The sequence below is a fragment of the Fringilla coelebs genome (genome assembly GCF_963513975.1).
Source record: "Fringilla coelebs genome assembly, chromosome: 4".
Taxonomy (NCBI): Eukaryota; Metazoa; Chordata; class Aves; order Passeriformes; family Fringillidae; genus Fringilla; species Fringilla coelebs.
In genome coordinates, this window is record NC_140032.1 from 6,226,592 (window position 1) to 6,241,889 (window position 15,298).

The window sequence follows — 15,298 nt, forward strand, 5'->3', positions numbered from 1 at the left end:
GTCTCCCATTTCTGGGCTGTGAGTCAACACGTGCTGAGGATATCACAGATGTGCAGCTGATTGTCCTGCTGCTGATTTGGCTCTCACTGCTTTTCATTAATGAAACCCCCAAACCTGCAGTCCTTTGTCAGAGCTGTCTGAAATCACTTCCTAGGCCTAAAGCATGCCAGAAATGGGGACAGGACAGGGCTTGCAGAGGCTGTTTTTGAAGACAAATCAAACTTAAAAAGAAAAAAAAAAAAGAAAGACGTGATGAGGATTTGATATTTGCTTAATCCACAGCTTAAGTGCTGAGTTAGGGCACAACATGGGTGGTGCTCAGCTGGGAGGAAGAAGGGGAAGCTGAAGGGCAGGAGAGTTCCTTTAGAAAGGGCTTTCTGCTTCCATTTCATCACTGCTGGTCTGGATCCTGATTCAAGCAGCCGATTCAAGGTCAACCTTTTAATTATAATATTATATATATATTAGTTATTTATACGTATATATGTATATTATTCAAAAATATTCTCTCAGTTGTGCCTTAGGCAGGATTTCACCCTGCTAAACCCAGCTGCAGTGAGCAGGGGGTTGATCTGAGCCAGCCCAAACCCACCACCTTGCTTTGCAAGCAGTGTGTGCCAACTGAGCAGAGCAAAGGGCAGGAGGGCAGGAGAGCTGCTTCTCTTCCCCTCTGTGGAGGTGTGTGCAGGACAGCAGTGTCCCAGTGCTGCTCACACCCTCACAGTGGCTTTGAGATGTCCCCATGTGTGGCAGGCTTCCTTGCAGAGGGACTCCACAGTTTTAAATAAAACTTACTCCTTCCCAGCAGAGCTCATGAAAAAGAATCCCAGAATGATGGGAAGATTTGGGTTGGAAGGGACCCTTAAAGATTACCTAGTTCAGACCCCACAATAAGCAGGGACATTCTCAGCTAGGTCAGGTTGCTCAGGGCCCTGTCCTACCTGGCCTTGAACGTTTCTGAGGATAGGGCATCCACCACCCTTCTTGGCAACCTGTGCCAGGGTTTTACCAGCTTCATTGTAAAAAACCGCTTCCTTGTGTCTAATGCAAATTGTCCCTCTTTTAGTTTAAAACAATTACCATTACCCCTTGTCCTATCAATGGGGACACTGCCAGTAGCTGACATTCAATTAAATATTGCATGCAAAGCTGACAACAAGTTACAAATGAGCAGGCAAATTTTGAAGCTCCTCTCACTTTTCAGGAGCAGTCCCTAATTGCACAGAGCTTTGCAAGCACTTTGCTTCCTCTTCCTATTCCAACCTGTTTACTTGCTCTCCATCATGCTGTGCTCCCAGGTTTTGCTCCAGGGAGCAGTAGGAGAGGCAGAGGATTTCTCCAGGGACACTTTATGGTTGGATTCTGCCAGGTGCCAGCTCTGAAACACCAGGCAGTTTGCACTCAGGCTTAGGAATACAGTGAGACAATGATGAGCTATTTGTACTGCACTGTGCTATTTTTAAAAGTCCTGCCCCTAAGCTGAGACACAAACCCTTTGTTATGGCTCTTAGAAGAGACACTGTGTTCTCATGAATCCTTCCTCTTTTTAAAAATAATTATTTTTAAATTCTCAATGAGGTCCCTTTTTGTTAGCAAAAGCACAACAGGTTATCTCCAAACTATGGTGTAAATGTACGTGGGTGTGCTTATGTATGTATGTTAATATACATATTTTTGATGCATCACTTCAACTTTTCATGAAAGATGGAGATGCAAATAATATTCCTTAGGAAATCAGAATAGAAGCATTTGACACAGCAATCCAGCTTTAAACAAACTGTGCAGCTCTGAGCATGCATACAATTATGCATATAAACACAAATAAATGACTTCCCAGTAATGAAGAAGTTAATCACAATGATTTCTTTGCAAAGCAATAACTCTATGCAAATGATCTTGAAATTTGCCTGGACACCTGTCAGCTCAATTGCTTTGACACTGTGTGCAACAAGGCAGTTTATTCATGGTGCCTTTGCAAGTCTGGGAATGAGCAGTTGTGAAGCACCTGAGACTGATTTCCTCATGGCACTGCACATGTGGATGCCTTTAAATCCAGTTTGACTAAGGGGCACAGGAGGAATTTCCTTGGAGAGTCTAATGCTGTGGCTTTTCTGGCTCTGCTCAGGATGGAAAACCAGAGCTTTGCATTGGAAAAGACATCTGAGTGATGGAAAGCTATGGAAAATGTGATTCATGATGAAGTTTAAACATTGCAGCTGGAAAGTTTGGCTGGGTGGGGAGAACAAGATGATCCAACCACCAAGAGAGGAGAGATAAAATCACCCAGAGTATTTTTCCCAAACACTTATTTGGCTGAGAATTCAAAATCACCAGTTCTGGGGTAATGTTTAATTATTGACTATCTCTCAGGAAAGGCTCCTCCTCTGGTGTATCTGCATTCAGTGAAGAAACACACACCTGAAAAATCATGCAAAATTTGACCTGGGATACTCTGGCTTCCCTCCCCATTTCCAGATTTTATATGAAATGCCCAGCCAGATGCAGATGGGTGCACCATGGCAGCAACCTCTCACTTCCCCTGCAGCTCATTTGGCCCAAGTGTCAGGTGAATGATTTCCCAAATTCCCATTTCTTTCCCACACAGATTTTTTAACAGCTGCTGAGCACATGGAACTCGATCCTTGCAGTTTGAACATCCTCCACCCCAGCAGCAGCACCAGGGCTCTCACCCAGATACCGCAGGCTTTGCTTTGGAGGCAAGAACAGCTTTACTTAAAAGGAAACCATTTCACACCCAGCAACCATAAACCAAGGAAATCCTTGCCACAAGGTCTATCAGTGATGAAAATTCTGAAAGGGTTTAAGAAGAGGTTAGGCCAGTTCACAGAGGGCAGGGCTCTCAGGAGCTCTGGGGCCCACAGGCCTGGTCACCTCAGCCTCTGCTTCAGGAAATCCTTCCATCACTTATGGCCAAGGCCTGGGAAATAATAACAGAGAAAGGATCACCCCCTCCCTGCCCTGTTTTTTAGTGGTGCTATTGGAAAGTTATACTGGGCTATGGACATTTTTGACTAGACCCAGCATAGGTATTTTCCTGGGGTTGCCAGATGAAACCCTGCGCCTGAGCTGGTTCTGTGTGGCTGTTTGAAGCCGTGGTGAGGAGACATCAGGCTGATTTTATGGTGGCATTTTACCATTGTTTGATGCTGGCACAATTAACTGGTTCAGGGCAATATCATTTCACCCAATACACACCAAAAAGAGTTTCCATTTTATAACACTGCACAACATCATCTGCACAAAGTGGTGTCAGGGAGCTGCTCCTGCCACACCTTAACCAAGTCAAATGCAGTTCCTGTGCTTTGCACCATCACAAAACCCCCAAATCTTTTAAGTCACGAGGTTGTTTCAGTATTTTCTTTATCTTTATTCAGTCTTTGGCCGTTGACACTGACAGTGTTGAAACACAAAGAACTGTATCTTTGCTCAGTGGTTTTAGCTCCCAAATTGCTACAGCTCTGGGGGAACATGAGCTTTCAGAAGGATGTCTCTGTGCTGTGATGCACTGTCTTGGTCTCCCTTTCTGTTTCTGAGGAATGTGAGCATGCTACAGACCCTTGTAGCCAGCCATGGGGTTTTCCTGGGTTTCTGAGCCTACCCCTCTGATTTTGCCTCGCCCCAGGGTTCAGTGCAGCCTGTTATTGCACTGACTTCTTTGTCCAGACTGCTGGGTTGGGAGATAAGAGCCCCAGAGATTCTGCCCAGTGTTCCTGAAAGCTTCTCTTTTCCATCACCTTCATCTCCTTTCTGGCAGGTTCAGCTATTCAGACATATCCCTGCCATAGTTAGTCCTGGCTTGAGGTACGAGGTAGAACAAATGGTCTCTCCCTTTCCTCCAGTCTGCACTATTATCCTTCCTATTTAGGTTTCATGGTTGGGGTGCTGGGTTATCCCTTGCAGTGGAGAGCTGAATTTAAAGTAAGCACCATGTGATGGTACTCCCTGCCTCTGGATCCACCAGCACCCAGTGCAGTGCAGGTGATTCTGGAAGTGCTTTCCTCTATATCCCCTTCTCAAAGGCCATGAAGTGCTTTAGGCTTCAGGTCTGAGCCTCACCAGGTAACTGTGCCATCAGGCTGTTGGCAGTGTACAAAGCAGGGAGGTTCTTGCTCCAAAAGTGTCCTGGTGGAGCCAGCTGAGGGCTGTGCAGAGTTACAGGCTGGTGCTGAGGCTGCTGACTCAGTGGCTGCTGGCAACACCTCCAGCACGCTTCCCCTCAGAAACAAGGAGACCAAACCCAGCCAGGCTGGAGTCTAAGGCAGCATGGTGGAAAAAACTGTTCTCAAATTCAGCTCAATAAATTCCCAGCACATATGTATATGCTCCAGCACAGCTGGTTTAACAAAACCATAAATTTAGACCATCTGACATCTGCCCATAAAAAATGATGAATTGATGACTGAATGAATTATTTTGCTTTTTCATCCTATCTGGACTCTGATCTACATTAACTAAACCAGTCGGTGCAACTTTTCTAAATTGTTTTTAAATTGACCTAATTAAAGAAGTAAGAGTACATAATGGAGATGTACTTAACCCAATTTAACCCTTCAATTACACTAGAATTTAGCAATTTGCAGGCAGAAGCTAAAACAGTTTTAGAAAGATTTGGAACAGGTTAAGAACCCTTGTAGTGCAGGTACACTGAAGACCTCAGAGGAATGGGGAACACACTGATGCAAACCACCCAATGGCTACAGCTGCAAATATCACCTGAGCTTCCCATCTGAGTTAGTCCAGATTCAGCTCATCCCATTTCTTCTGCTGGTCTTTCTTTACCATTAAAGTGGTCTTTAGCACTTTAATGAAGGGCTGCTTTTCTCTTCCCCCTGAAAGGAGAGAAGGAATGAAGGTATATCAACTTTTTTATCATTTTAAGCAATGCTGCCATTCCTGACTAGTAATTGGTATAGTTAAAGATAATCAGTAAAGTCAAAATTATCATTACATGGCAGTGAGTAGGCTGGATGGGAGAGTGCCCTCCAAACCACCAAGACGTCATTAATTAGGGTTTAATAAGCACATTTGCTGAGGGATGCATGTGACTTACAGAAGATTAGGTTGAAGGGATGGGGAAATCCTTGTAGTGTTGCTCTATCCCTCTGGAAGAGGCAACTTGGTCACTCATCACCTCCTTATATCTTTGATGAAATGAATTCTTCTCCAACTGGCCCATAAAGGCACCATCTTCAGATCCCTCCTGGCCTCTTTCCAGCCAAGTATCAACCCTCTCTTCCAGAAATCAGGAAGATAAACACAAACCCAAATGAGAGAAAAGCGAGCAAGAATTTACTAAGAAGCCAAGCATGTGGAGATAAAGCCCCAGGAGAAATAGAAACAGGCAATGAGTGAGGGGGAGATGGGAACAGCCACTGGGCCACTCCATACAGACACCAAAGAGATAAGTGCCTGCTGCTGCTCTGGCCAGGAAAGCACCTGAGAAACCACAGCCAGCACAAGCTGCAGACCACACCCGTGGTGATGAACCTGCGGTATGGCAGGCAGAGCATCTCCAGGTGCAGAGAGGAAACCTCAGCCTTGTGAAACCACGTGGGAAAAGGTCACCTGGGAGACACCACTAAGGGAGGAGAGGAGTCAGCAGAGCCTTTTACAGACCCAGCACTGTTAGAGAGATGAGGGTATGTGTCTGTTTGTGCTGTTACCAGCAGCAGTGCCAGGTCACTGTGCAGTCAGCTGAACAAGGTCCTGCTACAGAGAAAACAGGTTCTGGTGAAGATTTTTTGTTCATGAACAAAGAGACCTGAGGAACAAGAAGGTGGCAGTGAGTCACTGCTGCTGTGATAGACCCAGAAATGGTCCCTGGGAAAGGGGGATTTAAAGAGCAGGATGTTCACTGCAAGTCTGGTTGCTCAATACACCTGGCTGGCAGCCAAAGCGTGGAAAGAGAAAGTAAACACCTTCTGCTTCACCTGTGTGCTGCTGTACAGCCTGACACACCAAGCAGGCTGAAGGCCAACAGAAGGCACATCCAAAAAGCTGCTGGAAGCAGGGCCAGGCATGCATGGTGGTCTGAGCAGAGCAGTGCTGGCTACACTGTGCAGGCTGGGAAGCAGCATGATTAATGTAGGAGACACACACATGGCAGTCAAACCAAAGGGATGCTGCCAAGCTGTGAGGAGAAAGTAAATCACATCAGGAAGGTGAGATTCTTTATTGCAGTTGTATACTGAAATCTCCTCATTCATTCTTCCAGTGCCCCAGAGACAAAATGCAGCTGTAGATGAGTCAAAATTGAACATCAGAGAACTGCATGTGCCCTACCTGGCAGGTCTGAACAAAGTAAACTCTATCCTTAAAGATGAGGCTTATTTCTGAATTATTGCTATTAGCATAGAAGCCACAAGAACTGCTGGGGAGCAACTGTATTTCACAAGGACCACCACAGATGCCGAGGGATGCCACAACTTACCCTCAAAATGGGGAACAGAGAAGGATCTGACCACCTGTATGCAGAGCATCACGGTAAAGCAAGTGTAAAACAATGACATGACTGTTGTATTAGATGACAAACCGGTCTCCCAACTAATCTTCTTGTTGCAGATATTTTTGGTAGTGTCATTTTAAGCAGACAGCCAGAGGAGCAAGGCAGCAAGGAGCAAGGTTTGTCTCAATTTGCTACAGGATGACTGGAGAAATGTCACTTAAAGGGACGTATGTCACTGATGATAATGGGTCATTAAATTTTTAAGCTTTGTTTTGTTTTTTTTTTTTTAGATGACCTCTGTTTAATGAAAACCAATGGCAGATCTAGTGCAAAACAAAATGTAGTCATTAGAAGTTAAAAAGAAAATGGAGTTGCTGCCCTCAGGTGCTAAAACAAGACCTATACCAACAGTCATTGTCTTTACCTAGCCCTTCTGGGCAGTTATGAAGCTAGTGCTGAGAAGTTTTCAAGGTTTGAGACTTCTGGGACTTTGATGGAAGCTCTCTTTGTCCCAGCTTCATCCCCAGTGAAGAATGGGATGACACAAGCAATATCAAACTGTGTCATTTGCAAAGACAGGAAGCACTACTGAATTGGATGATATCTTCACCAGATCTTTTACAGAGTTTTGCTGTATTAAAACTCCACTTTCTTCAGTAGGGATAAGTAAAGGTTCCTGGCAAGTAAACTGAGCTCTGTCTTCTTACCACTAATTAAATAGTAGCAATATTGATTGAAAGAAAGCCAAATACCTCATTTTCCAAGAGAGTTATCCACCTTACTCTTCATATCTTTCACCAGAAGCAAGGAACAGCTTCCCCAGCACAGGGTAAGTCATTAGGAGTATAGATATATGAATATAATTACTAGAGAATACAATTAGTTTATCAGTGACCTTTATAAATCTACTCTGATTTAAATAGCCATATTCTATGGCTCTTCTGTGTGGTTTGCAAACTGGTGACTCCCTATGAACCCAGATTAATTTTTACATCTCTACTTGCTGCTGCTGCTGAAGAAAAGCTGTGATAAGGTGACTCACTGTCACACTTACGCATGAGCCATCTGAAACATCACATTTTTCATCTCTAGTTCTGCAGATCCCTGTTCCTGTAAATACTAGTTAAATGAGCTTTCATCCCCCCCCAGTTTTCCATTCTAGTCTTTTAATACTGTTCAACCTTGCTCAAGGCTTAAGACCAGGTCTGTGTATCTGCTTGCCTGACCTTGTTTATCTGAAATTTGATGCTGGTTTCTCTTGAGGTTTATCCGACCCACACTCCAGGCCTCCCACAGTGATGTGGATATTTGAGCCAGGCGTTCAGGGGTTCCTTTGGCAGCAGCCAAGAGAAATAGGCATGTTTAAGGTGGGATTGACTCTCCTTCATGTAGCAAGGTCTGCTGCAGGGTGATAAGACCCCACACTATTATTAGGATCATATGTGTTGCATCACACATCTCCTAAAATCAAGGGGGATATTTGCAATGAATTTTATAATGTCTTTTCATTACTGGCTGTGGTAGACATGTTTGTCAACATAACCACAGCGAATGCAGTCTGTTGAGAGACAGCAAATGCTCTGGGAGTGTGTCCCACCAATATTTCACTCAAAGTAATCCACAGAAAACATCTTTTCATTTAAAGACTGAGCCTGGCCCCTATAGCCACAGTGGTGGTAAATGTCTTCAGTGCCTGCTGTTCATTAGGGAACAGAAAATTAGGATAAAAAGCAATTCTGGGTTTCCCCTGAAGCCACTTCACCCTTGTGCTTGTTAATGCATTGCTTTCTCTCTAATGCTTTTAAACTAGTAAACTTCAGGACAGTAAGTTTTTAATAGTGACATAAGTGCATTTCCATTTGGGGAGGGAAATAAACTATAATGATGTCAGGATGTTTATACTAAAATATTTGTGGCTTTCCTGGTAAGATGCCTCTGTGAAAGAAAACCTCATGCAAACAGAGAAGTTCATACCCCTAATTAAAGCAGTAATAATCTTTACAAGGGATTAGAACACCAAAGGCCAGGCTGACATCCCTAAAGTCCTAGTGATAAAGCTTGCTGCCTGTTGCCTTGCTTTCAGCTGTGCCAGAAAGCCTCCAGACAAGTGAACTGGAGGCACTTTCAGAGGCACGGCCGCAGTATCACTGAGCTGCTCCGGCGCCTGTTGTGCTGTGGTACCGGCGCCACCGCAGCGACGCTGCCGTGCCTTAGCTCTGCTCTGCTTGGTGTTAAACACCCCCCTGGGCCTACAAAAGGAATTCTTTATAAAAACTAACTGTAAGGCTAAGAAAGGGCTCACTGGTCTCTAATCAGAGGAATGAAAGAAGCCTGTAACAGGGCATTTTAGCAACCAGTTATCTCTTCCACATTAATATTTCCCACACATTTTGGAAAGACTTCTCTTTCTGCTACCATTCTCAGCAAACAGATTCCTGGCCAAAGTCTCAGCTCAAAATAAAAAGGGCTTGGGTTGACCTCAGGTTGCATCCCAGAGAAGGAAATTTCTTGGCTCAGCTCAGAGTGCCATGGAAGGAAGCACTGTAGGCACTGTCAGAGAGATGGGAATTGCTGTTTGGATAGAAGGGATAATGGGCTAAAAGGAAATATAGCAGGGAAACTGCAATGCTGGTGGAGGGGATGATACTGCAGCCCTGCTGGAGGGAAAGGAAAAGCCAGGAAAAGCCCTGGTCCCTCTGTCACAGTTGGTGCTGCAATGCAGGGCAGGGATGGGCAGCCCTTGGGGTACATTACAAGGGACTCTGTGACATCCTTCTATATCTGCAAGGCAGAGAGCTCTCAGCAAAGCAAGGCAATGTGAACTGCTGCCACATTCACCTGCTCCAGAGTATGTCAGTCCATCCTAAGTATTCCCCATGTTCCTGTAGAACTGGTGTCCTGTGGTTGTCAGCTCATGGAGGTCACATGTGCTACTATGCAAGGCTTAAAAATAATATTCAAGAGACATGAATGACAGCTTTTTTTTCTGATAACAAACAATGCAAAAATGATGAAATGTGTTTCTGCGTGTGTTTTAAAACACAGCATGCTTCCCACAAATTATTTTGATGGTTTCTCACTCAGCCCAGCCTTGAAAGCAAAGACTAAACCTGCAGTACTTTCTCTTGGTTTGGCCACAGAGCTGTATTTGTATTGCTGCTTCACTGAGGCAGCATCTAAACACCCAGGACCTCACAGCCTTTGGCCACAATGTCTCAGCAACAAACCTTGCAGCAGAGTGTTCAAAAACAACACACATTCCAAAGATCCTTTTTTTTGTGTGTAAAACAGAAATAAAAACAAAAGGGAAACAAAAATAGAAAGAATAGACAATGCAAATTTAAGTCAAAGTAAAAACAAACAGATGGAACATCCAAAGCAAGGAGAAGGTTCAAAGATGCCTCCAAGCAATCCTGCAACTGGGTTTTCAGGTTACAGGCTTTTGCAGGACAAATTCTTCATAAATCTATTACAGCATCAAAACCACATAAGTCTGCTTCTCCATCTGAAATGCCACATCTTAAGCAAGTCATTTGGCAGCAGTGGGCATGTGTTGGCTCAAGGCACTTGGTTTTGAACTGGCTCACCAGCCTAGCTGGCAAACAACGCTCCTCTCATCTTTCAGTGCTGATTTATCCTGGCACAAGCACGACTCTGGCACAACTTCAGTGTTTTTAGCGAGCGAGGATGATTTAACGTTTGTACAATTCTAGGAAGAGCAGTTTCATTTCTGCTCTCAGGATATCTTCCACATGCAGGAAGTGTTGGTGGTCTTACTGCAGTGGAGAGGCTGGCAGGTGAGTCCACCCTCCAAAGAGAGATCCTAGAAGCCCAGCTGAGCCCCCAGCTGTAAATGCACACCTTGCCTCCCACCTCTGTATTTTTAGGGCGAGACATGGGCACCCACTGGTCCTTGCTGTAACATCTCCCCAGATTTACAAAGAAGAAGTGGATGGACATTCTTTTCCCCAGAGGTATTGAAGCAAAATAATCTGATTTAATAATGACTTGGAGTGGCCTGTCTTAATAAGTACTGCTAAAAAGCAAACCTGAGTCTGAGAATGGGGGAAAAGAAAGAAATAATAGAGAAGATGGTTTGGACCTGTGCAGAATATGATCTTGTCATGCATGATCAACACATGACGGCAGACAGGTAGGTCCCAGACCACGCTGCCCTTGCTGAGCTTGGCACAGGTGGGGGAATGGAGACTTTTGCTGGGACAAGACTTTGAGATAATAGCCTTGTTTTGGGAGAAGAGAGATCACACATGGGATTTCTATGGCTTGTATATGAGAAGTGCCCAGTGCTGCACCAATAACCCCATGCTCTCAGAGCTTGTGTCCTTCCCCTCTGGACACCAGAGAGCAGCCTCATATCTCCACAGTGTTTGTTCTGATTTGTTCCTCACACTGTCTCCATTTTGCTTGTTCTTTTTCAAGCCTTTTAATTGTTTTGCCCTGCTCTGATTCCTATTATGGCACAGTAAAACTGTGTGCTGTGCAGAGCATGCTATATTTAATTCGTTATGCAGTTCAGAGAAGTAAAAGAAACTTTTCAATAACAGATCCTCAGCAGATCCTGAAAACCCTGCATAAACTCTTGACACGGCCAGGCACTATTTATTCAATGTAACACAAAGCAGGACCCTGTCTGCCTGTGGCACATTGTCAAAATACGCTCTTCACGCTTTCTGCAGCTGAGAAAAGCCTTGATGGGTTCTGGTAATTGCTCTTGCATCTGTCAGGCAATGCTAAGTCAGCTCTTTCCTCCTCCTCATTAGTCCTTTGGGCTTACAGAAGGCAGAGAAAATGCAACACATGTCAACAAAAACAGACATGTTTGGGTGTGTTCGGTTGGTTGGAGGTCAATGGTCACCCTTCAGTGCCTCACATAAGCAAAAATCCCCTTTTTCCCAAAGCAGAGACACAGATTTTGATCTCAGGACATCTCCTGGGACCTGCCCTGCAGATGCACCAGCAGTTCAGCAGTTGTAGCATTGCTGCCCAGTTATGCATGATATATGTTATGCCCAGACAGAGTTAACTTAGACTTTACATTATGTAAAAACACTTTTGAGAGTACACAAACACAATCAACAGCTTGCACATCTGCTCAGTTTTCCAGATCTTACCATGCCTGAAAAGAAGACCTTCCAGCCCTGAAGCAGAGCTAAAAAAGCACCTTCCTCTTCTACAACAGCTTTACCTCCACATCAGCATGCCAGTGTTTGTTCAGGGCAGCTGTAGCCCCAGTGCAGTTCTCTATTTTATCCATTCACTGTCTGTGGCAGCTCAGCTGTACTCACAGCAAATTGCCATTCTGCTCCTAAGACTAAGGAAGTATCTGGAACACAGCTCAGGCAGCAGCAGTGCTCTTGGAGGCTGCCAAGAGGAAGGGAAAGGAGGTTTCCTTCAATCACAGCCTCGTTAGACTCTTCATTGTTCCAATCACTGCAGATCTGGTTCATCTCAAGCAAAGATGCTGCAAAGATTAGTGATGGTTTTCACACCAGTGCTTTTCAGTTCACAGCAGGCTGAATCAATGAAGACAATGGTTCTGCCTTGTGAAGTTGGTACCCCAGACTGGCTTTGTTTTGTGTGTCTGAGCATGGGCATGGATGAACACAGGCTTGCCCCAACTTAGCTGCAAGACACTAACCTATGACATTTAAATGTGCACAGGAAAGGAAAGGATGAAGGTGAAAGTAAAGGATTGCTTGGGAGAGCTGATTGCAGCCCTCCTGTGATGAGGTCAATGAAAAGAAGGAGGCTGTTCTTGAGGTCCATGGTGGGAGAATGAAGAAACAATGGGCATCAGAAACACAAGAGAATCTGACCAGATATAAGGAAAAGCTTTTTTACTGTGACAACAGTCAAGCAGTGGGGCAGCTTGCCCAGGGAGGTTGTGCAAACTCTATCCTTGGATATTTTCAAGTCCCAGCTGGATAAGATCTTGTGTAACTTAGTCTGACTTCAGAGCCAACCCTGCTTTAAGGAGATTGGAGAAGAGACCTCCTGACATCCATTCCTACCCAAATTACCATATGCTTCTAATGTGCCTCATTTCTCTGCAGAGTAGCTTATCTACTAAATGGTAAACAACATGCCTTGAAAGTTTGCTTAACTGATAAAGAAGGGCACAAAAGAGAGTGTGGTCTGTGGTGTATACATACTTCCTATTCAACAATTCTTTTTTTAGGTCCCTGCTTCATATATACCAAAGGTTACAGAGGATGTACTAAGCAAACAGGATGATCAAAATCACAGTGTTGAAATTTAAACCAGCAGGCAATAAGTGCTTACACTTCACTCTGAAGAACTCTACTGACTTCCCTAAACCAAATTCAGGAACAAACTGATAAACTGTATCAGTGATTTTTATTGCATTTTAAAGATAACTACTGCAGAAACTGCACAGGAATTACTAATGTCCTAGAACAAGAAAGCTAAAATTCTCTTAAATACAAAAGAAAGCTTGCTAAACAAATCTACAGTTCTTTTTGCTTGATGTTTTAGATTGATTCAGTTTTCTGAATGTCCACTTTAGTGTGGACATTTCCAGGAAGGGCTGGGGCAAGGGAGAAAGGAGGAGAAGAAAGAAGCTAGAAAAGTCTTTTTTTGCTCAGGCTGCTATGATCGTATTTAATATTTCTGGAAGTGGCAGACCACAGAGAATTTTGTGGCCATGGTTCACTCCTTGGCCAACCAAGCCACAGAGGAGGAGCTGTGACAACCTCCCAAAGCTGTTTGTCACAGTAGGCTGGATGCTTCTCTCCTCAAAGCCTGCTTCACTGCATGTGCTCCTCTTAGATTTCTTAGAAAAACTCTTAGACATCTACAGTATCATAAAACAATTTAAGATTATACTTGCTCTCTGTTACTAATGCTTTGTGGCATTAGGTAATTGCTTAATTGAGCATTTAAAAAAGCATTAATATATTTTTCTCTGCAAATGCATTATTAATATATACATTACAATCTCTGCTGTTAAGGCTTTGTACAATTATTAATAGACTTAAAACACTGAACTGCATGAAAATATTTTCTGCTAGGAAAAAAGAAACTCAAAAGGACACAAATCATACCTGGTCTACCATCATTATAAATTAAATATTTATATTGATACTTCTACACTCCAACAGTCCTAAGCCATTGTCTGCACCAGTTGAAATATGAAGTATGAATATTTCTATTCTGTTTCACATTAATTCACCAACTTGGATAGTTGAAGAATAACAGCCTGCCTTGCATCCATCCCTTTAGACCACCTTCTCCACCATACAATGTATTGTTTTTTCCCAGAGCAGCACACTACCTATAACATCACTCCTCCCATGTAGGTTGTACTTAGGATTGCACTGAGGACTTGCATTCTCCCAGAAATGAGAAAGGCACCACACCTACAAGAGATAATTTGTTTTTAATGCTTCTGGGAAGAACACAATAAAGATTTTAATGAGATTTTTTTTTTCTCAATATAGTAGGCAGTGCCAAAAATCCATGTGGGCTTAAAAAAGCAGAGAATACAGTGAAAGGCAAAACAAAAAGGCAGTGCAAAAACCCTACAAAATTACTTAATGACCAGAAATAGTTTGGGGAGATTATGACAGCTGGATGATCTGGAGTTGGGAGGTAAAAATAATCCTAAATCTATAAAAGCTGATATTGGGTTGGCTGAAAGCTCCACCCAGCCCAGCAGTTTCAGACAGATGTGAGTAGGAAGACAGAAAGAACTGGGAAAACACGTTCTGTACTTCCCCAAAATGTATTTTCAGCTCCAGCAACTTACAAGTCAAGAACTTGCTGAGTTAGATCAAGAGACTTTGATGATTTTCCAGATGCTTTTTAAGCTCATGCAAAGTTTTGGTACCCACTGTATCCTGAAGCAAAGAATTCTGGCTTAAGTGTAGACTAAATGAAGCACTATCTCCTTTTGTTTTGAACCTTCCAAGTTCTCCTTTCATTTACTGCAGCTCAGTTCTCGTGTCTGATAAGTCAGTGAGCAGTCTGGATTCCTGGTTCTTATTTGGATCTCTGAAGATTTTACACAGACTTTGATTTTATCTCCACTTCCCTGCACACTGAAGAAACCCAGCTGAGTCAACCATGATCCCTTTCAAAGCCCTGCTACTATTTCTGATAATTGTATGAATTTTTATTTAATCTATTTCAGTTCTACCATACTATTTTTGAACTAGAACTGCACAGGCAATTAAAGATGCAGGTGCAAACAAGGATTGATGCAATGACACTTTCTATTTCTCTCTTTAAAAAAATTAACAATAATCTTAACGGTTTTCAGTTTCTATTTTGATCACTACTGAGCCCTGAGTTGATGTTCTCATAGAACCAGCTTTCACAACCTCAAGGCCTTTTTTATCACTGCTAAAAATCAACTCAAAGTTCCTTAGTACGTATGTGAAATTCAGATTTTTTTCTCATATAGTTAGCCTTTCATATTTATCAGATTTAATTTCATCTGCCATTTTGCTACCAACTGTTAGTAGCATAAAAGTAATTCAGTTTTTCTCAGTTAGCCCTACCCTGAATAATTCATTATCAGCAACATATTTTGTAAATCGTTACTGGCCTGCATTTCTATCAGTTATTTTTCTAAGTTTCATATCCATTAGCAGCCTTGTTTTCTACTTCCCTTGGGGAGGAATCTTACTGATTGCTTTTGGAAACCATCATAGACAGTTAATTGAATCTTCATGGTCCATGAGCTTTTTGACTTCTTCAAAGAAAGCTTTCCTGAGACACTACTTTGCTTTCAAAAAGCCATAATGACTTTCCCTAATATGTCATCTTTTATGTGTGGCCACTAAGTTT